The 27,816-nt window shown below is 39.9% G+C and overlaps 1 protein-coding gene across 20 annotated transcripts in view; it reads right to left on the reverse strand.

Annotated features, from left to right (window-relative positions):
• Positions 1–27,816, reverse strand: part of ESRRG (estrogen related receptor gamma) — a 640,838-nt gene that overhangs the window by 438,859 nt on the left and 174,163 nt on the right. For 14 of the 20 annotated variants that reach the window (XM_060296971.1, XM_060297084.1, XM_060296836.1 and 11 more), the window contains one exon: positions 6,404–6,495. The exons of the other annotated variants lie outside the window; for them this stretch is intronic. The gene's annotated coding sequence lies outside the window, so the exon portion shown is untranslated. The remainder of the gene's footprint in view (positions 1–6,403; positions 6,496–27,816) is intronic. 20 annotated transcript variants of the gene reach the window in all.

Raw genomic sequence — 27,816 nt, forward strand, 5'->3', positions numbered from 1 at the left:
AAACACTCCCACCCCTGCTGCCTCAGCCTTAAGGGTTCAGCTTAGATATCAACCCCTCGGGAAGCCCAGCCACACCTCTCCTCCCCCTCCGCCCAATGTCCTAAGAGCCCACCTCTGGGGCCCCATGACACTTGGGCATCACCCAGAGCACCAACTGAATGACATGGAAATACCCATTCTCTGCAGCCATCTTTTCAACTAGTCTATGAGCACAGGGCTCCAGAATCACACTGAAAAATGTATAAAAGATTTAGAATAAAATAAATATTGCTTTTCTTTCTTTTGGAGAAGGATCCAATCTAAGCTAGATGAAGCTACAAGAAAATCAAAATAAACATACTTGACTACTTCTCCTAGATGAAAGAGTATCAAAAGCAAAATAAAAAGGTAAAATAAAACAGGGAAAGACTTTTGTGACACATTTAAGAGAAGACGGGTTAATATTCTTAGTGTGCAAGCAGAGACAACAAAGAAGGAAAATGATGACGATTTCAATAGAAATAATTGCCAAGAGAATATGAACATGCAAATTCACTAAAAAAGATACAAATGACCAATAAAAATCATAACAGATGCTTGACTTCATTCATAATTTTTTAAATGCAAGTTGAAATAACTCTAAGACACCACTTTCCCCAATAGTAAATTGGCAAAAAGTTTGAAAGTCTGATAGAACCATGGCTAACCAGGAAATGGATAGTTATACAATGCCGGTAGATGTGTTCATTTATACAATGTTTATAGTGCTTTATAACATTGTATAAATATAATTTATGTAACTTTTTAATGATCCACTGACAGTTTCTTATACAATTGAGAAGGTAGATACACTTTGGCACAGCAATCCTAATTTAGATATCTATTTTACAGGAATAAAAACACAAGAATAAAAAAATTACATAGCATTACTGGAAACAGAAAAAGGTAAAAGGGTTAAATACGTATCACTAAGGGAATGGTCATATATGTTATGATATGTGTTATGATATGTCCATCTAAGGGGGTACTAAATACATACTCGTGAAAAGAGTACATATGTTAACAAGTAAACAGAAGACCTGTATGTGGCATGGCTGCATTTTTTCGTTGAAAACGAAACTAGTTAGATCAGTATCTCTATAAACATTGGAATTCGTAGAAAAAGCTATTAATAAACTGTGAAGAGTGACTACTGGGTAGGCATGGATTATGCTTCTGTCTTTTTCCCTCCACAAACTACTTTTTAACTTTGCCATATGTCTCTTTATCCTCAGCCCTTAGCAGTCCTCATCGTAGACACTCAGTAAATGCTGGTTACAGAGAATCCTTTCTCGACCATCATGAACTCTTAGAAATCTGCCAGTTTTGTGTATCTGAAAGCCTAGCCTGACCATACGTCACTGTTTGCTGGTTATTTCTGTCTCTGGTCCGATTATCAGTAGTACTCCTCCCCGCTTCACTCACAAAGTGATTCAATTTGCACAATAAATTATATGGTCACCATTATAAAATCTCACTGAAGCCCTTGGCACTGTTAATTCACTACTTCCTCCCCAAATGCTCCTTCCTTATCTTCATGACACTGTCCTTTATGCCTCTCATCCGCCCCCTCCCTTTCTACGTGTTCATTCTCTCATTCACTGCCTTTTTTTCTTGTTTTTCTTCCTGAAGTTTAGTTTTCGTTAAGGCTCTACTTTCTATGCTTCATCCCTGTAATGACCAACCTTTTCTCACGACCACACACAAGGGCTGTCTGTCTCTGGCTCGGGTATCACTCCTTTTCCAGGCTGATTTGCTATGGGAGCCTCATGCCTCAGATTCCCTACAGCTCAAATCCTAGCTGTCTACAACGAAAAGAGTTCCCATCTCCCTCCTAAATGATCCCACTCTTGGTCGTTTCTCAGAGATGCTCCAGGCGGCAGAGATATGCTGGTACAGTCGTTTGCTCCATCAAGTAGCAGTACAGCAAAGCAAACTCCAAGATGGCAGCATCTGCCCTCAAATCAAAGCTCCTGTATTTGGCCAAACTTCTGACCATCTCTGTACCTCAATTCCCCCTTCTTTAAAATGGGATAATAGCAACTACTTTATAAGGCTGTTTCCAGGATTTCATGACTTATTATATTTAAAGCACTGAAAAAGTGTGGGGCACATAGAAAGCATTATAGAAATGTAAGCTATTATTCTATTTTCCAAATATGTCAGCGTGAACATATGCTATAATAATAATAAAAAGTATTAAAACTAGTCAATAGCTCCCAATGATTTCTAAATCACCCACAAACCATTTGGCTAGTTTAATGCCCTGCTCTCCATGGAGATGAAACCATTCTCCTTATGTAACCCAACCTTCTGACATTTTTTTTCCACTCAACACGTCCCGGTTCTTTAGCCCAATCCCCAGCGGTAAGTACTGAGTATTTATTACTTTTATTTTTAAGATAATTGCTTTACTGTAAGTTTATATAATTTAATTTTTCACAATATTTCATGAAAAACTGGCTCACAAAATTCCTAGAAATGTAACGCTCAGTTGTTTTGGGATGGGCAGGCTCCTGCACACCAAAGAGCCCCCTCCCTCAAGCGTCCTCCCTTTGACTCCACCTTTGCGTCCCTCCTGGACTGGTCCTCCTTGCTTCTCCCACTGACCCCTGGGCTACCCATCCTACAGTGCAGGAGGACAGCACCCCTCTGGCCCTTCCCTTGCCCAATGCCATAAACATTTTTAAGGAACACTGTGCATTTAGCACCCCAGTGTGCATACTTTATTATCTGTTCCACTGACTATTTTGAGTATCATCCTTTCTCCCACCTCCAAATTAGATCGTATTTGTTTTATGCGAGTGATTATCAACCGAGGAAAAGGAAGGGACCGCATATTTGAGACTCATTTGAGAACCTGGGTACCTTTACACGCCTCTTCTCCCAGCCAATGGAGGCTGAAATTCCATCTCCAACGTCTTACCTCACTTAGGCTAGAGAGCTACCATCTTATATTTGCAAATCTGAGCCCAATGAATGTCTGGCACATAGTAAGCACTCAGTAATTATAATACTTGTAAATTGAAGAGATCAGCTATTTTAGGAGAAAAACAAATTCTATTAACTAATTTAACAGTTATCTAAAAATTTGGATTCCCTGTCAAGGTAGGTTTTTGGTTTCTTATAGAAAGAAATAACAGTATAGTCCTGGTAGTTATATTAGGGTATAATAGTGAGAAAACAGGTTAAAAATTCAGGATCTTCTTTCTTATAAAGGAAGAGAAATAAATGCCTTCTATCAGAAACCTAAAGCATAAGCACATTGCTACTAACAGGGTAAAGTGGTTGATGCCTTTATTAATGTAAAAATGACTGGAAATTCCTTGGGGACATGTAAAACACACATACACACATATGTGCTTGCACGCAGGTGTGAGTATAAATATATGTGGCCTGATCATACACTTAACTGCAAAACATTTTTAAACTCCAAGTTTGAGGGCTAACTAATTAGAACTAACTAACTTCATTAGAAATGATAGTGTTTAGAGATCTAATTGTTTTACTCCTACTTACTTTGAAATAGCATCATAATTAATTTGTCTCTCATGAGCCTCAACAACAACAAAAGCAAGGGAAAGCTCATGGCCTTCGTGTTCCCATGGAAATTTTAGCTAACACTAAAACAGTCAAAGATAAGCACCAGTGGTTAAGCATAAAAGCTACATTTCAGAACCAGAACTGCTTTATCATATCCTTTCCGAAATCAGAGGAGAGATGTCAGATTATCCTGTGTCCCAATCCATTTGGATTCCCTGGGCACACACCCAGTGGCAGAAGTTTCCCGAGAGGCATTCTCGAGACATCCTCAAACAGCCACCCTGTAAATAAGTGGATCTTTCTCTTTTAATTGGTACTTAAACATTTGCCCCAAGAAAGAAGAATATTTTTCAGGCAGTCTGTTTAGTAAAGAAAAAAAACTAAAAATTTTGGCCACACTTGGCCAGCAGTAAGCTTTCTGCTAATTCTCAGTCATAAATAAATAACATTGACAAAGACATTAAAGATGGAAACAATAAAAATAGTCAGGAAGGGCAGCAGCAAAGATTGCCATAATCTTCTGTCTCAGTTTGCAAAAAAGGTATTAAAATCCCAACGATACAAAAATAGACTTGAACAATTACCTTCTTTACAGGGAGGGGGAAACTGCTCCCAGACCTCATAAGATGGGTGTCTTCAAGGTTTCATTGATTAGTTGATAAGTTTGCTGGTGAATGATGAGTCGATTAGTCAGAAGGGTTTGAATTAGTTACTAGAGCTGCGTCTCCCATGAATAAGATGCAGGACTGTCCTCTCTCCCACCCTCTGTGACAGATGATATCTGTTTTCTCCTGTGAGTTTGAATTTAAGAGCCACTGAAGCTCAGCCACAGTATATTCTGGCTCAAATGAGCTGAAAATTGCATTCAATTTGAATTTCAAAAATGGAGGGGAAGAAGGGAAGAAAAAAAAAAAAACGCTCAGCACCCATCAAGTCTCCACACTTTTCAACTATTTCCTGCTGCTTAGCTGCATTCCGCCAGGCTAGGGACCTGAAACCAGGATGTACTATGGGGGGAAAGAGCATCGCTGGATTCCTGCCCAGCCCGAGTTTAAAAATAAACTTTTAATAGTCAGGATCAAAGCAAACCTCACTTTTACACACATGCATAATGCAGAACGCGACCCGTCGAAAAAGTAGATTTATTTTTTCCAAACTCAAATTGACCTTTTTTTTTTTTCTCTTTTTTTTTTTTCTCTCTCTTATGTACTTTGGCGGTGATAAAGGTGAAGGTGTTTTCCCTGGGAAACTCTAGAAAAGCAAATTCTTCTCTAAATTAAAATTAATTCCTCCTCAGCTCACTTAAGCCCCTCATTCCTTGTTGCTTGATTTTTCCCCTTCTCCTGCCTCGCGTTACAAAGCAGGTGCGCGTTGTTGAAAAATTGAGTGAGTGGACATCGATTTTTTCAAATCAAATCATATATTAAATGCTCTAAGAGAGCTAGTTATTTAAAGGAATCTTGTGATAAATTATTTTATAAAGCCAACCTATTTTTAGAGTGCAAACACTCGCCCCTTCGTGCAAAGGCATCCATCGTAAGCATGCATCTGAGGCAGTTTCCAGTTTTCTTAAAGCAGGGCACACCTGCAGTTTTGAAAAAGCACAAACTGAAGTATCACCAATAATTAAAACTAAACCAATGTCACACAAAGCAACAGGTGACAGCCCAGAATCATGTCACTGAATGATTTGGGGCCAGAACTCCATTACATGGTCATTGGACCTGAAGGAGCAGAGAAAACACCAGACTCATTTCAACCCACTTGGCACATGGAAAAGTACTCTCCCATTGCCTAAATGATTCGCAGGCTGCAAGCGAAGAAACTGGGGTGTCATGAAAAAGGTAATTCAATTCTGAAATGCTTTTTTCCGCAGGAAAGCAGGAATCTGCTGAATGCCGTTCAGAAAGTCCGACTGACTCCAGAGGGTTCAATACCAGGCAGGATGGAGAGCATGATTTCCTGCACCCTTGCTCTGCCTCTGGTACTGCAGCAGATGGGGGAAGAGGGTAACGGATGACTCACCGATCTGCCTTGGAGGAGCTAACCATGCAGGGCAGTGGTTTGCCTCCTTTCCTGAGATGTGAACCTGTTTGGAAGTCTGATGGAAGCACAGACTTTCCAATTTAAGAACCCCTCCATACTGTGATACTCATATGACAATCATTACCAAGGGGTTCACACATCCAAGGGGAGGACCTGGGTTTAGGAGACCAATTAAGTAATTGATGATAGCCTAGAAAAGTAGGCACTAGGTGACTTTCCTTCAAAAACGGAGTGAAGGAGACTTAACATTTAGATATATTTGGAAAGGACCACAGGCACCCAATTGGTAACTGACAGCATGCCGAGAACTTTTAGTAAGTTCACGGAAGGTAGAACTGAAAAGAGACCGTTTCCTATCCTAAGTACAGGACAAGACGGAAAGAACAACAATATTTTACTTCTTGTGCATCACCAAAAGACAAGAATTAAGAAACAGTCTGACCCTGACAACCATGGCTTAGTGGCCAATACAGGGAATTAATAGAAACAAGAGTAAAACTTTTCAGAAAGAATCACATGATCATTGCAACACACACTCCATAAAGTCCCATTTGTCAGAATATCCCATAAAATAAAATATGTGAAAAGCTTCAAAATGACGTTTTTGCATTTTAAAAGACAGAATGAGGGAAACATGGGAGCCTCTTCACATACTAACGAAATCCTTGCCAGGACCACAGGGACAGTCAAAGATGTCAAGAGGCCACTTAACTCTTTAGCATATAACACATGGCATTATATTCTGTAAGTGTTAAAGGAACATGAATGTCTCCTAATCTTATAGGGAACGGCTTACCTTTCAAACTGCAACAACGTTAGCGTAGGATTTTTTCCTTACATCTTCATAATGTAATATTGTTTCACTGATGAACCAGTAAATTGTCAGCTCTATTCATTTGTGTGACGTGAGCAAGGATCCAACCCAAAAAAGGAAAAAAAAAAAAAACAACAAAAAGTGAGGTCAATTTTCTTGGCTGCTGAATTGAATAAAATCTCCCAGGCAAGAGAGTTAAGTACGCATTAATAGCTATGACTTAGTCTGCGCTGCCTTCTGCAAGTCTTTGATTTTCCTATATATATACTCAGGGCTGTATTAACGTTCCCGCTAAGGGACAGTCCTCATTACTTATTTTAAGTTTTCTTCCTTCTCAGCTTAAACACATTTATTAATCTTCCGCTCCTCTCTTATTTATAGTGCATGCTCTGGTTAAGGTTTGAAAGCATTTTCCATTATAACACCCATTTATAACTTGCAGAAAAAAAAATTCTTCTATCACAGGGATCAAGGGACTTTACTTATTTCACTTGGGTCTCAAAATATTCGAGTTTCTTCAAATCAGAGGGGTTTGTTTCTTATTTCTCCGATCCTCAAAAACAGATAAAAAGGAAGCAGGTAGAGGACAAGTTTCCTGATTGGAAAAACTCAAAGCTTCGGTTTTAAATAAGCCCACACTGGATTTTCACCAAATATGCTTTTTTTTTTTTTCAAAATGCTGTTTTTGGTAGAATGTTTATCAGAGGAAAACTATTAGACTGAACCTCAGGAAACTGCCAATATTTTACAAAAATGGCAATTCCATATGATTTAACTTAATACCTCTCACATCTTTATCCTTATGTAAAAGAAAACTGTTCAGAGCAACACAGTGATCCCTGGGATATCCAGGGGAATTCTGTGCCAGACTTGCAGCCTAGGGAAGGGAGAAGGGAAAAAAAAAAACGGTTGTGGCCAACAGATCACTGAAAGGCCCTAACAATTTGTTTGGTGCATACTCTCATGCAGTTTGTTCGGTAAAAAATTGTGGGAAAACTCATTAATCTGATGGCACCTGGCCATTTCCATCACACCCCTTGAGGCACGAATGTGGTAACCATAGACTTTGGGGAATGAACACTTCAAAGAGATGCCTGTATTGTGATTAGAAGATTCTCAGAGGGGCTCTAAATCGTATTCACTCAAGACACCCTTCAAACCCACAGCTTTTTCCCTTTTCTTTAAAGAATGAAGTTAAAAGTAAAATGCTTGACAATTAAACAAGACTGAGGTTTCAATTTCAACTTCGCCTTAATACCCTAAGACCACAAGAAGCAATTGGAATCAAACTTTGATCATTTGCTTTCATGCTCAAGATAAACTATTAGAGTACGAGAAAATAAAGGGATCATTTTTAAAGTTCTTGCATAGAGGGAGAGCTGAAGATCAACTAAGCCCAGAGACCAAGGAGGATTCCAGTACAGACTGGAATTTGATAGGGTCTAGAATCAAGAAAGGAAGATGCTAACAGAGCAAGACAAATATCATATGATATCACATATACGTGGAATCTAAAAAAATATGATAGAAATGAATTTATTTACAAAACAGAAATAGACTCACAGATATAAAAAACAAATTTATGGTTACCAAAGGGATCGGTGGGGAGGGTGATAAATTAGGAGTTTGGGATGAACAGATACACACTACTATATATGAAATCGATAAACAAGAAGGACCTACTGTATAGCACAGGGAACTATACTCAATATCTTGTAATAACCTTTAACAGAAAATAATCTGAAAAAGGATACACGTATATAATTGAATCACTGCCGTACACGTGAAACTAACACAACATTAGAAATTAATTATACTTCAATAAAAAAAGAACGCCCCCCCCCAAAAAAAGGAAGATGCCCTGCAAATAAAAATAGGTGTATTTGGTATACTCATAAATGAAAAAGAAGGCAAGATGACTCGAATGTGAGAATCCAACTCTATTTATTTTCTAGGACTGTGAACATAGGAGGCCTTATTAAAAACCTGCAATTTGTATAAGTATAATGAAGCATTAGGAAAGAACCCACCCAAGTGACACTACAGGGTAAGATGCCTGAGGGAAACTAATTTAGGTTGTTACTTTTTTTTTAAGAAACCTTAGGACTCCAGAAGTACAAAAGAAGGATCTGAAGGAACAAAAATCCTTCAGGTGCTGATTTCATCAGATAATAAGTTACTGTCCAGGTAATCATGCCAATGGTCATGACTGATGTGGCTGTGATTTCAAGTTAACATTTAAAATACATAGCTGGTCAAAGCCCACCTCTGAAATCAATGAAAATTCAAACTAACATTCACACTGTTAGTAACAGCTTTGGGAACAGGTTCTCCTCTGACCTCACGTATAGCACTCATCTCTGAGCAGAGGCATTCAACTCAGGATCATCTTACTGTGACCTCCCACACCTGCAGGGGCAGCTCAGGTCAGGGGGCAGTGGGACCCTGCTCTCAAAGTCTTGGGGAGGAAGAATTACTACCTTAGCCACTCAACTCCCTTTTTCTAAAAATAAATTTATTTATTTTTAGCTGTGCTGGGTCTTTGTTTTTGCGCACGGGCTTTCTCTAGTTGAGGTAAGTGGGGGCTACTCTTTGCTGCGGTGTGCAGGCTTCTCATAGCGATGGCTTCTCTTGCTGTGGCGCATGGGCTTCGGTAGTTGTGGTGCACAGGCTTCAGTAGTTGTGGCACGCGGACTCAGTAGTTGTGGCGCACAGGCTTAGTTGCTCCGCAGCATGTGGGATCTTCCCAGACCAAGGCTCGAACCCATGCCCCCTGCACTGGCAGGTGGATTTTTAACCACTGCGCCACCAGGGAAGTCCCGCCACTCACCTCCCTTTTAGACATGCACAAAACCTTTAGGAGTTGTTGCAAGAAGAGAAAAGATGTTTGCCTAGTGCTTCTAGAATTCCTGACGGAAAAATCTGGAGCCCAAAGAGACATGAGCTAGTTGTCCACGGGCAATTGGGGTCCTGCTATTTGGGAGTTCTCAGGAGGAAGGGGTAAAGGAGGAGTTAGAACTTAGCTCTTTGACTACTCTTCTCCCGCCCCAGTTTCTGCATATTTTTGCCATAAACCCCTCACGCCCATTCCATTTCAGGCTCTGTACCACTCAGGGACTGGGAGTGAGGGAAGACAGATGGGCATGAGAAGGGTATGTGGGATTTGCTCCTATTACCTCAACGGTATCCTCTTACTACAAAATGCAATATACACCTCCCCAGATCAATTTCATTTTAAATGGTGACAACCAACCCAGGTGGAAGATTTCTTCTTCAATATAGTAGATAATGTACTAAAGAATAGAAAGCAAGACTGTTGCAGACCTTTAGAAGTTGAGTTACAGCATGACTGAGAATTTTTCTGGTAATCTAGAAACTCACTACCATGTATCGCATTTCTTTTTTCTTGTTTGCAAATAGTCTGAATTACAACCAACCAGTTTTAAAATGTACACTAGGACACTGCTGTTTTATAAACTAGGAGCTGCCTATACCCAATTCATTATTGAGATTGGACATATGAACTGACAAAAAATTAATTCATTCCAGGATGGAAAACTACCAGATACACTCACATAGATTTTGCTTTGCAGAACTTCACTGGGCATCTTTCACTCGCATTATAATGTGTGAATAGTGCCACCCTACCACGGTTGCATAGTATACGGTTGGGGAAGGAAGCATCTGGATTTTTTCCCTAATCCAGAGTATATTTTTAAAGGGAATCCAGAGAACCAAGTTACCAGTTTCTCTACTCACAAAGTCACTGATGCCAAGGCAAGAGGACTGGTACCACCCCCATCCCTACCAGCCTCTGGGTTGTTGCAGTCACCTCCTTAGAAGATGGGGAATTACCTCTCTACCTTCAGAGGGACAGAGATCTGTTCTTCAGGTCCCAAGAACTAGGAATGGATATTCCATTAAAAAGAGAAGCCATTTAGCACATAATGTTCAAGAATCATGGTGGCGCTACAGTGGAACCCAACGATTAACAGCTTGGCTATCCTTGATGAAAAGCACATTTTCAATTCCAAAACCTCGAGTATGTCTTACTAGGAGGAGTCACCTGTAACCTACTTACAGATACCAAAGCCTGTGCATCATACACTGCTAAAACGTAAATGGATGGCAAAAGATTTTTAAAAGGGGGAACAAAAATGGTTCCACTGATCCAACTGAATATGACTTTAGTGAACAGTCAGATAGTAGATGATAAACAGAAGAAATTCCTAAGCTTTCTAGATTCCCTGCCATAGGTTTGTTCATGTGGTTCTAAATAAGTTTGATTATTTGAAGATTTTTTTCAAGATTTTTAGAAAAGCAATCAGAAAAGATTATCCTGGGCAGGCATAGGATATACAAACAAGTTACTGGTTAATGGGAAGATTTGGGGCAAAGATGACTTCAAACCCTACCCCACTCCCCAACACACACACACACACACACACACACACACACACACACACACACACACACAACCAAGCTTGCTATAATAAAAGAGAAACAGGGAACAATATAATTAACATGGTATTTAAAAATGACCCTTGAAAGGAAGAGTAGGTCAGAGACTGATATAGTTTTGAAAATGGATAATACTCCAGCAATGTAATAGATACAGCTTTTTCAGTGATGGATACAAGGTAAGGCTTTCCCCCAGTTAAACTGAACTCCAACTTAGAATTCCAGAGTTAGATGTCCCCATGGTTGTTACTCTACAGTTAGTTTTCACAAGTTCATTAATACTGGCTATCTTCTGATGCAATTTCTGAAGGAGAAAGCTCTTCTGTAAGAAGGACATAATATTTTTAAAATAATTGACCAAGATCCTGGATTTTAGCACATTGCTGATCATTTTTCTTCCACTTTAACCCTAGAAACATGGAAAGTCAGAAAGGGAAAGGAATAAGGATAAGTAGCAGAAGAGAAGAAATGTGAAAAGCTAAGAGAAAAGAAAAATAATGGAAGGAAAGTGGAAGATGAAATGTCAGGGAACACATGGTCCATTCACTCAAACTCGGAGTACCGTTAACACAGTCAAAATACAATGGAGGGCAACTTCCCCTGAGTTTATCACCCCTTTCCCTGGAGGATGCAAGAACGCCATTGCTGGCAGAGATCTAGAAGATGGTCCACTCCAAAGTCCTCATGTCACCAGTGAGGAAAATGAGGCCCTGGAAGGACAGGTAACTTCAGGACAGGAAGCCAGGTTCACTGTGGACCAGTCTAAGGTTCTACAGACCACAGCTGTCTGAAAGTCATAAAGGCTTTTCCGAGTCATAGACAATTGCTAATGACCCCAGGAGTGAGGTAAGATGGAGATGCCCTTCTCTCTCTGGGGGGGGGGAAACACAGATCAGCTCACAGTATTTGAACCCACAGGAAGAGCTGGAATTGGGCAACGCCACAGCTGACCCAGCTTCCGGGGTAATCTGACCCTTGGAGACAGCACACTCTGAATTTAGAAGTACAAGCCCCAAGTCCAATTTCTTACATTCCCAACAAACTGTCTCTGGTGGTGATTATGCCATAACATTTCTGAAGAGTAATTAAGAGCCTTTCATACATCACTTGGCTTATAATTAACAGCTCCCCCTGTCTTTAATAAAATAGATAGCATGAAATAAACAAGAGAGACCATGCAGTAGGTAAAACCTAAGCCCAAATGATATCATCGTCCTCTACCCATCAAGACAGAGGCAAAGAAACAAAAGGGGATGGAAAAGATGAGAGGGGCGTGCTGAAGAGGGAGATGGGGGGAGAAAGAAGGCATTTGCTCAATCAGTACCTATTTTCAGAATTTCCTTCAAGCTGGCTCTGACTGAGAGCCATCAATTATTAAAAGATGTAATGTGATGCCTCCTTTGTTAAGGCAAATCTGCAAGCAGACCCCGAGAGAAAATAAAAAATGAATTAGGCAGAATGTATTAGTCTGCTTGAAGAAAACAAAGATTTAGCTATTGGGACGGACTCCTTTTAGAAATAGTTCAATTTTGTCTCCAAAATCCACAAACCATTTTTCCCCCCTCTCCTTACCTATTTATTTATTATTTTCTACAGTAGATCACAAAAAGGGGGATGAATCATTTCCTAAACTTCTCCTTCCTTTTCAGATTCAGCTTGATGTATTGTCTTCATTTAAATTACAAATACACTAATCTGAAACACTGTCTACCAAGCAGCATTTTAAATGAAAGATACAAGAAATTGCATCACTCACATTTAAAAAATGACTTTAGACTCCGGACCTCATAAAAAGCAGCCAACGGTGTTCTCTGTCTTGGCTGCTATATTTCAGTCCAGCTAATGAAATTCAATTAGTGAGCTTTGTACTTAGGACATTATGATTCTGATGGTTGGTCTGATCAAAACCGGTGTGCCAAGCCCTAGTCCTGTGTTTTGGCAGACTACAGTTAAGAGAAAAATTCAATAGGGTAGATTGGCATGGGGAAAGTTAGTTTCAGAGGTACTCACTTCTCACCATCATTAAAAAATATGAGAGGAGGAGAGCTGTTCCCTGTAAGGGCTCATTATTTACTAAGTGACTGGATTAGCTTTTAGAGAAACCTCAATACCTAAGTCTGTCATTATCAGTTTTAGTACTTTCCAAAAATAGTGACTGACCTCAAATAAACCAGTAACCAACTAAAACCAATAAATCACAGATTTAACTTGTTTTTAGGTTTTGATCTGCCTGAGCTTGTGTTCCAAATAAAAAGTATGGAGACTGGACTCTTAGTGATGTCTTTTTTTTGCGGTACGCGGGCCTCTCACTGCTGTGGCCTCTCCCGTTGCAGAGCACAGGCTCCGGCCGCGCAGGCTCAGCGGCCATGGCTCACGGGCCCAGCCGCTCCGCGGCATGTGGGATCCTCCCGGACCGGGGCACGAACCTGCGTCCCCTGCATCGGCAGGCAGACTCTCAACCACTGCGCCACCAGGGAAGCCCTTAGTGATGTCTTTATAAACCTTCCCAATTAAACAAAGCAATAAGTATCAAACAGGAAACCCTGAGCCTTTACAGTATAGATTCAGACTACACCATCAGTTCAAGAGATGCTGTATCTTTAACACACTGGGCTGAAGCCTAGTACATTACATTGTCTTGATCCTCCATCTGGGCCACTGGCCTTTGATTCAAGGGCACCACACCTGCATGGATAAAGCCGAATGGCAAGACAGAATCAAACTGATCATTATATGGCCTGATTCTTTGGACAGTAAAAGTAGACAAGCAGAAACCAAAAATTTCAGAAGGATATACAGCCACTGGTCTGTTAATAACAATCCTAATTAATTAGCCGACTGAGAGCTGAGCATCCATTTAATTTTCAAAGTTGTTTTCTTGAAACACAAACCAGCTCGTACCAGTCCTTTGCTTCTCTCACAAGGAATGACACCACCATCCAACCTGAGTTACAGACAGAAACCAAAGAAAACAGCCTTGGCATCTCTTTTGTGTCATCACCACTATCCATTCCATGTCCAAAATCGTTCCCTCTTTTTGGAAAACAACTACGGGAATGATCACATGAAATTCCAGAAGTGGCATCTGATGTCTTGGTCCACTCCTTGGAAAGTTGTTCTAGAAGCTTTCAATTTTACCTGAGAGCGACCCAGGATTGAGTACAGATGCTCAGCCTGGATTCCATGTGCCCTTGGTGCTATTTTTCTCGAACTCAAAAATGGTACAACCCCATCTGTTCTTGATAGGAATACATCATCACATTGATGTTTTTTTCGATGATAAATCCATTCTGAAGTGAACCTTTCCTTGTGTCAAATACGAAAGGGAAAATGCACACTCACTTCCTTCCCACAAATGGGCTGCCTCTGATGTGTTTTCTCAGAATTCATTAGTAAAATGCCCTGCTAGACTGCCTTGCTCCAGCTTGCTAGAGCAGTCTGTACCTGTCTTCTAAATCCACGTTGAGTGACTTCACATTGGTAGCTTGAAATCACCCACAGTGGGAGTATCTACACCAAGGAAATCAGCAAATGTACAACTCAGGTGTTTTTTAAACATATGGTTACCAAAGGGGAAAGCTGGTCAGGGAGGGATAACTTAGGAGTTTGGGATGAACATATACACACAACTATACATAAAATAGATAATCAACAAGGACATGCTGTATAGCATGGGAAACTCTACTCAATATTCTGTAATAACCTATAAACCTATATGGGAAAGGAATCTAAAAAAGAATGGATATATGTATAGGTACAACAGAGAGAGAGTTTATCAGCACATCACTGAAAAAGGATTTAATTTATTGTTTTCTTCTATGCAAATAAAAGGTACTATAGAGTGTCTTGTGTCAACACCCATCTTTTTTTTTTTTTCTCTTTCTCTCTTTTGGGGGAGGCTAGCCAGAAGTTCACCACCTCTTGTTCCTTGGCACAAGGCTAGACCATATTCCCCAGCCACCTTTGCAGGTAGGTATGGTCATGTGATTGAGTTTCCCTCATGGGAAGAGACTAGAAGTGACAGAAGCCTCTCCACACTTGGCTGGAAACCACGCCCACCAATATTTTCCGCAGTATTTCCCTTTCTGGGGGCTTTTGCAGATGCTACGGACAACCCTGGATGCCATCCACTGAAGTCAGACAGCAAGAGTATAGAAGGAGCTCAACCTTCAAATCCCCACCAGAAAGAGACTCACCCCCAGCAGGAATACCCACTGTGAACTTTAAATGTGAGAGAACAATGAATTTTTCTTCTATTTGAACTACTTAATATTTGAGGGTTTGTTTGCTTCACCAGTCACCATCACTGTTAACTAAACCCTCTTCCAACTCTTCTTACAACCATTGTCTTTCTTCCCCCCAGCTGATGTGATAAATCTAGGCAGGAGGACTGGTCAAGATGGAGAAGACAGAAATAGGAGTCCTAATATAATATTGATTTCTCACTTAGAGTTTTTATTTCACTTAAGAGTTTTGGGTTCTATGTGTTGTTCATTTCAACAGTCAATGGCTAGAAACTTGGGTTATTTCCACGTGCTTGTGGTGCCGTGTGCAGCTTATTCTTTTTCCCTTTAGTGATGTCACGTAAATGAAATGTTCCAATTTAGAATCATTTCCACGTTAGAAATATATGAAGAATTCAATCCATATGCCCTACGCCTTGTCAAGGAAATTAACTATAAAGACAGTGTCGATATTATACAATTAAAATGAGAGCTCTTAACATATTTCATTTCCCCCTGACCTGACTTTCTTCACTCATTAGGAACAAAAAGTATGAATTCATTATTTGCAAATAGTCCAGATCGCTTAATGTATTCTAGAAGGAACTAAGACACCCCCTTGTGTGCACATGCACACACATACACTCAAGCATGCAAGTTTCTGTCTCTATCAAGGGTAAAAATAATAATTAAGCTAAAGAGAAGGGGCCATTCTAAGTCGGTGACCATGTAGGCTTAGTGGAACTATAAGTGTATTTTTAGTCCATATGTTTGTACCTTAAGGTTTTCTCTTTCTCTAATGCTCATGATGAAGACAGAAAAGGAGGGAGGGAGGGAGGAAAGTAGGGAAATTAAAAAAAATTGTTTTAATTTCCCCATATTATTTACTATATAAAGCAGCTCAGGTTTTCCTCCCTGTAAGCTTGTATAAGGAGTCTATTGGGGGTGTTTGGAATTGCTGTGTTTTAAAAAAGTTAGTGTTTTAAAAAAAGTTAACAATCATAGCTCTGAAGCTTAATCACTTGTATGTGTTACAAGACCAGATGGTTCAAGTGGGTGTTTGTTTACAAGCTCTTTGTATAAGGTTTTTAGCTGCTTCTTAGACCAAAGCTTGTTATTTCAGCTAACAAAGGAGGCAATGAGGAATTGACGAGAAACCCCTGGATTTCACAGATCCCTGGACTATTAGGCTTCACTCCACCGTTGTCCTGTGCACTTTTACAAGGATGTATTTAGGACCTAAGAAACATAACATACGCTTCCCATGCTCTGAGCTCTTTATGGAACTCTGGCAGACTCTGGGGGAAGAAGATATCTATCCCGGGCTCAGCGCTGCTGGATGCTGGCAGTGGACCAACCAGAAAAGACCAGAGCACCCTGACTTCCCAACATCTTTAACCATCTTGAAGCTCTAGGATTTTAAGGTGCTCCCTGTTTTCTACCGGCTTCTGGAGCTGAGCTGTTTCACCAGCCACATCCTCCTCTAGCTCCCTCCTTCCTGAAGTGGGTGAAAGGAGAGCAAGGAAACTTCCTTGGTGGCTGCCCTATTCTTTGCTTCCTCTGCATTAACCACATAGCCAATACTGGCAAACGTGCAAAGGATGCAGGTTTATTTACCACAAAATAAATCCAATAATATTAAAAGTTCCTTAAGGGAGAATGAAAAGTGTCCTCAAGGCACAAACTTTAATGGCTTTGAAAAGGTGAGCATATATTTCTTGTATTTTGGATGAGAAAATCCCCTTCTTCTAGCTCCCCGTCTACTCTGGACAAGATAAGTCAATGCTTGCTTATTTTCATTCTTAATAAGATTAATGATGTTTGGCATCGTTATCACACCTAGAATTAGTATCTTACATCACTCACGAGCTGTCTATCCTTTATGGGTTACCCAAACTGGCATCCTTCTTGTCACCATCCAATCAGTTCCAAGAAATAAGATATCTGAGGTGAAAGGGGCGGGAGAAGTACCTGAATATCTTAGCATTTCAGTGAACTTGCTTCTATCATATTCTACAACAACTAGCAAGAACTAGCAAGAAATTACAAACTAACAAAAATGGGTTTGATCATTATCATTTCATTATCATTCCATGCATTTAATTCCTGTCTTTTATTAGTTAAGGGAAAAAACCTTTTCCATAATTTCCTTGGATTAATTTAGCAAAAGGCAACATCATTTGACTGTGTCTTTAGGATAAGGAATGCGCATCATTTATCATTTATTCTCCAAAGAGCCACACAGTTTTTGGCTCATAGCTAGTGCTCAATAAAAGGATGCTGAATGAATGAAGGCATAAATTACTAGCTATGGCTATTCTCTTCCAATCCTAATGAACTCAAACCTTAATTTAATGTATGCAATTAGCCTTTGCAAAGTAAAGTGAGGAACACCTAGCTAAATTAGCATATTCATGACTTACATTACCATTTTTTGTTTCCTGAAGACCACCCTTAAGAAAGAGCATTTTCCCAAAACAAACAAGCAAAAAGAACCAACTGATATTTTAGATGAGAATATGCAGTATGATTTCTTTTCTCCATTTTCTCAACTCTTGATAACCATTTGTTCATAAAACTAGCAATAAAAAAAGAAACAAATTAAATCAGGGATGTCTAAATGATCTCAGAAATCGGATCGTCTGTCACCTCCCTATTATCAGGACAGCATGAATCAAACTAATATGTTCCAGATTCTTCTGTGTATTTATCTCTACTCTGGAACCCAAACAAAAGCTGTCAATAAACTTTGAAATTAGGGGGAAAAAAAGAGTGTTTTCATTGTTTACAGCCTTTAATAAAGGAGAATGTGTATAGTCAAATACAAAGAGACTTGAAATATTGTCTTGATTTTTAAAAAAAGGAATCAAACTTAGCACATATACTTTCTATGGCAAGAGTGTCCACTGTATATTAGTTGCTACAGACTGAATGTCTGTCTCCCCCTGAAAATTATACGTTGAATCCTAACACCCAATGTAATGGTGTTTGGCCTTTGGGAGGTGATTAGATTATGAGAGTGGACACATGCCCCCCCAAGATGGGATTAGTACCCTTACAAGAGGCCAGAGCACTCCCTTGCCCCTTCCTCCACGTGAGGTTACTGTAAAAAGACAGCCGTCTAAGACGTGGACCTGAATCTGCTGGAGCCATGATTTTGGACTCCTGAGCCAAGATCTTGGACTCCCCATCCCCCAGAACCGTGAGAAATAAACTTCTCTTATTTATAAGCCACCCAGTGTACGGTATTTTGTGATAGCAGCCCAACAGACTAAGACAGTAGTCAACCTTCAACTAAAACTTGTTAAATGAATGAACCCATAGCAACCAGTTTTGTATCAAGGTAAAGACGTAGCTTGGGTGTAGAAAGTTAAACCAAAACTCAACTCCTGATTTGCTAACTATCCTTCCCTTACTGTGGACCATGATTATGTATTCTTATTTGTGACATAAAATGAGTGGTCAGATGAAAGAAGAATGTTTAAAATCAAGATGTGGTTTTCCTCTCATCACATCCCTCTAATAAACCCTGGGAGAATCTAGCTACGTTTCTGCACGCATAGGACTCCTTCTCTGCAGACCAAAGCAGGTAGGAACACCAACCGTAGCCATGAAATAGCACTCGTGGTCACTATTTATGTTTTATATACTGTCAGCAGCAACATGCTGACAGTATATAAGCATCAGACACAGTTATCCAGGCACTTAGATAATGCAGCAAGTGTCAATACTGATGTAACTATTTATAGCCCAATAAACTATGCTTTGAACAATATTAGTAATGGTAAGCTTAGGTAGCACTCCTAGTATTAATGCCTTAATACAGATATATTGCTATAAGCATAGTTTACAGCATGGAACATAAACACAAATCCAGTGACACTGATAAATCACTTTCTTGACTGCTTAAAAATGTACTGCCAAAATGGGCTTTATGCATCACACAATGGAGCAGAAGGCAGCGATATATATTTAAATTTTCTATTTTTAAGCTGTCACTCAAAAACTTTTCATCCTTTTTTAGCTTATTGATCTTACCGGCTTGTGATAAGACTTCAGCTGCTTGGTCGGACTGTTTTTAGCTTCCCTTTCTTATTAAAAGAGCTAAATCAGGAATCATAAAATGCTACTAATTTAGCGTTTTTCAGTAGAAATGGAAGTTACGAACAGCACCAAAATAGTGTGACTCTCATGTCTTATTGCCCTAGAATCCCAGATTTAATTACCATGTGGCATAGCATAATGAAGGGTATCGTGATGCCATGTAACACTATATACACACTGAAAATAAAAACTGGTATTAAATATGCTAAAATACTTGTTCCAGGTTCTCTGATCCTTTCAATTAAATGTTTTTGCACAGGAATGAATTATACATATGTATATATAGGTGTATTATTATTGTACATAGAATAGATTCTGTGCTATTATTTCCCTTCTTTTTCTTTCAGTTACAAAGAAACCTCCATTCTTAAGTTTCTGACTACTCCTTACCCTACAATATATACATCCTGCATCAAAACAACCAAAATACCATCAGCAGGTCAACTGAGGTGATTGGCTAATTACGTGATCTACCAGCTTGCATCATCCCCTCCACATATGCACGCTCAGTGGGCTTAGAGTGGCAAACTGTAGACCACAATCAGAAAACTTCCCAACTCAGAACCTTGTCCTGTCAAACCCATGTCTGCTCTCACATGAGATTTCCTCTGAGCTCTTCAGCAAATTGTGATGTTTCTCCCCTCCCTTTTAGCCCCAAAGTTCAAGGCTCAGTATGGAAGAGAGAGCGGCCCTCATAGTTAGTTGCCCCTCTATTGCAAAGGGCTGCATGGAAAGTGGAAGCCATCGCCTCCCAAGGCCAGGATCCATAATAAATACCCCCGTGATGAGTGAGTTGTGTGCTCGTGACTGGGGATCTTAGTGCAGTCCTGAATCTCACCCACTCAGATAGGACGAAACACTGGATTCGTTCTCACCACCCGCCCAGGGCACCCTCCCCTGATGGCCTCGCCAGAAGGGGTGATGGTGGCAACTGTTAAACAGCCATGAAATTTATTCTCAGCGGCAAGGACAGCTGGCATTTTAGTTACTATCATCATACCTAGCTTCTGAGAGAACCGTGAGAGCATGCAAAAGAGCCACATTAGTTTAAAAAGTACACATGAACGAAGGGAAGGTATTTTTCTTTTAGTGTATCTAAAATCATTGGTCTTCCATAAATATTTCTTGCTCACTTGACAGCTCCTAACATCAGTAACTTTAAACTCCCTGCACCATTTCAAACTGAGCCCCCAAATCATTCCTGGCACGGCTTTGGTGCCAGCTCCTAGCACACGGACACCACCAAGAGTCATCCATTTTCTACAGAACTCACCATTTTGTTTTCATACGCCTCATTTCCATGAACGCTACTGCTTCTCTGAACGTGGCCTCACAATCACACACATCCCGGCCCTCTGCTTTGTCCACCTGCATATGTGCATGTATGTGGGCGTGTGCACACCCAACCAGAGAGGCACATTTCCATTTCTCTTCCACATAAATATGGTGATGAACTGGCCGCTTAGAGCTTTTCTGACAGCCGGGAGAAATGGTAGCTCCAGTGACCAGGGATGTCCTGGCTCTTCCTTGCCGAGAGGTATTCAGCACACGTAATAATTATCCACATATCTCGTGCACTCTAAAGGCATGGCAATGCAATTTTAGCCTTAAAACAAGACCATATGACAAAAACTAAGGCCATTAGGGACCAATTTCGAGGATTCTCTGCAAGACAGTGATTTTCCAACTGCACTTACATATGCTGAATAGTTACCTCTGCACGACCGCACCTGCTCTCATTTATGTAACCCCTCTGTTTTCTGAAGCTTTTCTTAATAATGAAATAGAGGAAAGTTTTAAAGGCTTGCTGGCTTTTTTTTTTCCTTCATTAATTTTTTTTTTCATTTCCCAAAGCACAATATGAAAATGCTGAGGGTGAAATTTCTGCTCACATCAATGACCATATTTCAGGATTCGCTAGCTCCTCTCTTTCTTCTTTGCTTGCCCCTCTGCCCTGACTTCTCCATCTTTACTTTCAGCCCTGCGCTCTCTCTCTGAACTGAACCCTGGTCTTCCAGGCCCATAAATGCTGACCTCCCCACTTGAGGTTCAGTGACATAATAATGTCGTCTCTGAGAGGATGTGATGTCATCATAAATCTAGGAGCTGTCCCGGCAAAGGCTCCACTTGTAAAGTAGAAAGACGGCCAAAGTTATTTTGAAATAATATAAAATGTGGCTCAAATATTCTTTCATCTCATATTTAAAAATGTTTAGATAAATGAATAAAGCCATGCCATTTTGACAGATAAAATTATAAATACTAAAAGCAATAATATGGTCCATCATTAATTATTTATCAATTTGAGGGGCAGTGGGGAAAAACTCATAACACTAGTAAGAAGGAAAACATTAAAAAGCCCCCACAGGGCTTCCCTGGTGGTGCAGTGGTTGAGAATCTGCCTGCTAATGCAGGGGACACGGGTTCGAGCCCTGGTCTGGGAAGATCCCACATGCCGCAGAGTGGCTGCGCCCATGAGCCACAACTACTGAGCCTGCACGTCTGGAGCTTGCGCTCCACAACAAGAGAGGCCGCAACACTGAGAGGCCCGCATACCGTGATGAAGAGTGGCCGCCGCTCTCCGCAACTGGAGAAAGCCCTCGCACAGAAATGAAGACCCAGCACAGCCAAAAATAAATAAATAAACAAATAAAAAGCCTCCACAAAATGAAAAATAGCCAAGACACTAGATTTTACTACCATTACTTCGGATTCTCTATAGAGTCTGCCCAATTCTATTTTTTAATTGTTCAAGGAAAGAGAAATTATCTCTAAATATCAATTAATTGTCATTTGGTTCTTTAGCTTGTAAGACTGCATTGTAATATCTCATCTCTGGACATTTTTCTAAAATTATGAGATAATGGACTTTTAATGCAAATCCATTGCTAATCTTTTTAATTACAAGGCAACATGGATAAATGATGCCATAAGCAATAACTGAGTTATTAAAAACCTCCATACAGCTCCTCTCCATTGAAGAAGTAGTCATACATTGCAGGAGGCAGTGTTCAGGAAAGTTCTGTGAAGACACCCAATAAAAAAATCCTTATGCCTGCATTGGGGCCATCAAAGCCAAGCTCAGTTTGCTTCATTCTGTACTCTGGACATTCAATTGTTATTCTACTTCTCGCTGCTTAATTTAACAGCAGTGAATCTTGGCCTGTTCTAAGTAAACAAGGGCAGAATGTATTGTGCAATTTCCAATATAATGCACTCAGAAGTTCCTAATTACTTGATCAAGGCATGTGGAAATAAGGGGACCTTATATAAAATGAGCCAATGATCATGGCTTGAGCATTCCACCAGGTGAACAATGTTCTGACTATCTAACCAGGTTCTAAATATGTATAGCTAATGTACGCTGCAGAATATCAAGGGTGTCATCTATAAGTGGGTGTGGTTCGTGTTAAAAGCCGAGCTGTGTTTTCTCAATTCAGGTACTTGCCAGCTGACAGGCAGAGGAGTAAGTTATGACATCTCAGGAGTGATCCTGCCTGAGCATGTGTGAAGTTAGCTGTTCCTCCGATTGTCGCCTCATTGGAATTATTTGCATTGGCAATAGCACATGGAGTTGGTTCTAACTTAAATCTGAATCTCTTAAAATGCCTTCAAAAAAGCTTGCCCAGTGGTGTTGCTCTGGAAATAAAGCCATTGTGTACATAGAAGCTGGCCTGTCACACGCTTGACAACGCAGTTACAGACAATAGAAATGGCCAAGTCTTGCAGAAGGAATCATAAAATTTTGAAAGCTAATAGATGTGGGTGTGAACAATTCCCGTGTCACTCATGCCAATCACTTATCTGTCCAAAGTGTTCAATCAAGGAATAAACAGGGCTTCCCAGGTGGCGCAGTGGTTGAGAGTCAGCCTGCCAATGCAGGGGATGCGCGTTCATGCCCCGGTCCGGGAAGATCCCACATGCCGCGGAGCGGCTGGGCCCGTGAGCCATGGCCACTGAGCCTGCATGTCCAGAGCCTGTGCTCCGCAACGGGGGAGGCCACAACAGTGAGAGGCCTGCGTACCGCAAAAAAAAAAAAAAAAAAAGGAATAAACAAAACCAAAATTTTAAATAGAAAAAAAAAAACCCAAAATAAACAAACAAAAAAACCAGATGAAACCCTAGTATTCTACAATAATCTTAAAATTATACTTTCAACCCTAAAGGTGATAAAGAGTACAAGATTATGAAGACAGATTATGAAAAGAACCATATCACTGTGATGCCCAAAGTACTGAGCAATAGATAAAAGTCATTCTAAAGAGGGACCTCCCTGGTGGTGCAGTGGTTAAGAATCCACCTGCCAATGCAGGGGACACGGGTTCAACCCCTGGTCCGGGAAGATCCCACATGCCATGGAGCAACTAAGCCCGTGCGTCACAACTACCGAGCCTGCACTCTAGAGCCCGCCAGCCACAACTACTGAAGCCCGCACACCTGGAGCTTGTGCTTCGCAACAGGAGAAGCCACCGCAGTGAGAAGCCCGCACACCCCAACGAAGAGTAGCCCCCGCTCACCACAACTAGAAAAAGCCCACATGCAGCAACGAAGACCCAACGCAGCCAAAAATAAATTAATTAATTAAAAAAAAAGTCATTCCAAAGAACCTAGAAGTGGAAAGGCTCGGTTACATTCTTATTTTTCTTTACTGAACTTTGGGGATACCTGTTTCTTTTTGCTCTCTTCCTCAATGGTTACTTCCTCAGAGACTCCTCTGTTGATTATTCCTCATTTTCTCATCCCCTAATTGTTACAGAAGTTAACTCCTTGGACCTCTTTTCTCTTCTGCACTCACTCCCTAAGTGGCCACAGCTGGCCTCTATAATTTTAAATACTGTACATATGCTGACAAATCACAAATGTATGACGTTAGCCAAGATGTTTCCTCTGAACTTCAGACTCACTGATCCATCTTCCTACTTCCTAGACAATTCATTTGGATGTCTATTATGTATCTCAAAAGTAACATTTCCAAAATGGGTACTGATTACCCTTACCCTACTAAATCTATACGTCCCCAGTATTTTCCATCTTCTGGTTGTTCAGACCAAAAACTTTAGAGACACCTTGATTCTTTCTTTCGCTAACACTGCTCACGAAATCCACTTGGTTCTTCCTTCAAAAGACTGGGTTAGTTTGTAAGATGTTACGGGAAAACCCAAACGAACGTTTTGGCCAAACCAATATATCCAGAGGCTGGCAAGTTCTCCTCACCCCATCCTTACTGCCCTGACCCACACCACCACCATCATTCTCCAGGACCACTGCAGTGGCACCCTGACTGGTCTTCCTATTTTCACACTTGCCCTCTTCAATCTACTCTCTACAGAGAAGTCAGAGTGATATTAATTTTTTTTTTTTTTTTTTTGTGGTACACGGGCCTCTTACTGCTGTGGCCTCTCCCGTTGCGGAGCACAGGCTCCGGATGCGCAGGCTCAGCGGCCATGGCTCACAGGCCCAGCCGCTCCGCGGCATGTGGGATCTTCCCGGACCGGGGCACGAACCCGCGTCCCCTGCATCGGCAGGCGGACTCTCAACCACTGCGCCACCAGGGAAGCCCGATACTAATTTTTTTTAATTAAAGTACTGCTACTAATTACTACCTCTAATGAAATGAACAGATTTTAAGAGTATGAACTGATGAATTATGACAAATGTATACATCCCTAAAACCATCTCAATCAAGGCAGAGATTATTTCCATCACCCCAGAAAATTTCCCTTATGTCCCTTTCTAGTCGATTCCTTTCCAAATAAAGGCAGCTAAATTTCTGATTTCTATTACCAAAGCTTAGTTTTGCCTGTTTCAGACGTTATTATGACCAAAACATATGGATGCTACACACTATTTTTTGCACCTGGTCTCCTTTTGCACAGTATTAGATTTATGACATTCATCCATGCTGTTGAGTGTATTAGTCGTTCATGTTATTTTATTGATGACTAGTATTCCACTGTATAAATATACCATAACTGATTCATTATTTGTTGATGGACATTTACAGTTGTTTCCAGTTTTTAGCCATTATGAATAAAGATGCCACAAACACTCTGTACAAACTTTTTCTGGACCCATGTTTTCATTGTTCTTGGGTAAATAACTGGGTGTGGAATTACTGGGTCACAGGATAGAAATTTTGAATTTCATAGAAACTGCCAGTTTCCCAAAGGGATTGTTCTATTTCACACACTCACCAGCAATGGATAAGAGGTCAGGTTGCTCTGCATACTTCTAAGCAGTGCATCCTTGTCCATTGGGTTTGTTGTTTTTGTTGTTTATTTTAGTTTTAGCCATCCTAGTGGGTATAAAGTGGTATCTCACTGTGGTGTTAACTCACCTTTCTCTGATAACTAATGGTTTTGAACAAATTCTTGTGTGCTTGTTGACCCTTTGTCTATGGTTGGATATGTCCATTCAAGTCTTTTGCTCACTCTTAAAGTGATCTTTTAAAACTAAGTCACATCTTGTCACTCCTCTGCTCAGAATTCAACAGTATGTCAGCTCATTTTGTAAAGCTACGATCGTAACAACACCCACTAAGATGCAACACAGTCTGCCCTCAAGGAACCCTGTGACCTCCTGTCACCCTCCCTCTGCTCCAGCCACTGCGGACTCCTGTGTTCTTGAACAACTGAGGACCATCTCAGAGCATCCTTGCTGTTCCCTCCGTGGGAAGTTTCTTGTCGCAGATACCCGCCTGCCCAATTTCTCACTTCTTTTAGTAACTTCTGGAATATTCCCACTAAAAAAGTAACCACATGTCCAGTGTTCTCTATTCTCTGTATCTAGTTTTATTTTTTCCATAATATTTAGCATTAAGATGTGATTTTTTCATTGAAGTATAATATACAATGTTGTGTTAGTTTCTGGTGTACAGCAAAGTGATTAAGTTATATATATATATATATATGTATTTTTTTCATATTCCTTTACATTAAAATTTATTACAAGATTTTGAATATAGTTCCCTGTGCTATACAGTAGGACCTTGTTGTTTATCTCTTTCAGTAGTGTGTATCTGCTAATCCCATACTCTTAATTTATCCCTATCCCTCCTTTTCCCCTTTGGTAACCATAGGTTTGTTTTCTATGTCTGTGAGTCTGTTTCTGTTTTGTAAATAAATTCATTTGTATCATATTTCAGATTCCACACAAAGTGATAATTATATGATATTTGTCTTTCTGTCTGACTTTCTTTAGTTAGTATGATAATCTCTAGGTCCATCCATGTTGCTGCAAATGGCATTATTTCATTCCTTTTCATGGCTGAGTAGAATTCATATATATACATATATGAATCATATACAATAATCATATATATATGATTATTTTTAAACTTATTTTTTACTCACTTTGCTCCCTTTCCTTCCTTCGCCTTTTTTCTTTCATCTTCCTGTTTCTTCCTTTCTTCCCCTTCCTTCCTTCTTTCCTCTCTGCTCCCTCCATCCCTCCCTCCCTCCCTCCCTTCCTTCCTCTCTATAGTTCATTATTTATCTCCCACTAACAAAATGTAAGCTCTATGAGAACACAGAGCCTTTGTTCATTGCCGTATGTCCATTCACTCCACAAATATGCTGTTCACTACTGTATTCCCAGATCCTAGAACAAATTTTTAACTGTTTAAAAGTATTGAGAAGACTGTATATTTGGACTGTTTGCAAATTTAAACACATGAATTTTTAGTCTTCAACTACGTTTACTTAAAAAGCTGCAATTATATAGTTAAAAGAAAAAAAAAACCTTAAAACAGAGCTAAAATCCATGATGTTTTTTTTTAATGAGGCTGAATAACACATGAACCAAACAGACTTTCTAGAACAAAGTGAAAAATTACACAGATAGATAGATTCTATTAAGTACAGTAATAATAAAGTAGATAAACTAATCTTCGCTGACTGCTTACAATGTGCCAGGAAGTGTTAATCCTAACAAGAACCCCATGAGGGAAAATTGGGTCTTAGAGTGTTTGAACAACTTGCTAAATTTATATAGGTAGTCAATCACAGAGCCAGGATTTAAAGAAGGGAAAAGGTAAAAATTCCAGTCCCTTAATACGCATATGCTTTTATTAAATTATCACAATGTACATACTTTTATAGTTTTTTAATTTTATTTTTATAATAGTTAATATAAAATAATATATGTACCATATATGTAAGTTATGAAACATAATAATAAAATGAACCTTCACGAACCTTCTTTCGCAGGAAGGAAAGGAAGGGAGCAAAGTAATAAGCAATGCCAAAACTGATAAGGCTATCCAAGGACCCTTCTTCAATCGCGTTCAGCTCCACTCCTTACCAGGAGTAAACACTATCTTGAATTGTGTGCATATCATTCCTTTTGTTTACCTTGGAAATTTTACCACAAGAATCTGTCCCTAAATAATATATTGTTTAGATTTATTTCTACGTGATATTTCGAGATGGTATCATGCGGTATATAGTCCCTTCTGGTTGTTTTATGTTTTCTCATTAAATATTACCTTTCTATGATTCATCTGCGTTAATGCACATAGATGATTTCACTGATCTCACTGCTCTATCATATTCAGTTTATGAATATACCAAATTTATTTGTCCAGCCTTCTGCTGACTTCTTCTGTAG

Source organism: Globicephala melas, chromosome 1 (genome assembly GCF_963455315.2).
Source record: "Globicephala melas chromosome 1, mGloMel1.2, whole genome shotgun sequence".
NCBI classification, from domain to species: Eukaryota; Metazoa; Chordata; class Mammalia; order Artiodactyla; family Delphinidae; genus Globicephala; species Globicephala melas.